Here is a 406-nt window from a genome sequence, read left to right as displayed (position 1 = left end):
ACATAACCACACCTTTAATTTTATTTATTCATTGATAAGGTAAATTTCAATAGAAAACTTTAGAAAAGAAAATGTTTAAATTATGCCTCAAATATTTAATTGTTTCAATTTTATTTTAAACATTTGAAGATAATTTTAACAGAAGAAATTGAATGAAATTCAAATTTTGTAACAACAATTTAGATGTAGTTAAAATTTTATCTTAATTCTGTTTAATAGAGTTGCAAATAACAAATTTTACATCATGAATAAAAAAAAAATTAAATCTCTAATTCAAAAAATAGAGACAGCATTTAAATTGGAATTCAAATGTGCACTAAATTTATTAATTTTTTACGATCAACAAAACGCTTTAACAAAATAATCACTTTTAAATAACATTCTAAAGCAATTTAAAATATATAAC

Source organism: Arachis ipaensis, chromosome B01 (assembly GCF_000816755.2).
Source record: "Arachis ipaensis cultivar K30076 chromosome B01, Araip1.1, whole genome shotgun sequence".
Lineage (NCBI taxonomy): Eukaryota > Viridiplantae > Streptophyta > Magnoliopsida > Fabales > Fabaceae > Arachis > Arachis ipaensis.
The sequence above is the reverse complement of the archived record's forward strand: the minus strand, read 5'-3'. Positions refer to the sequence as shown.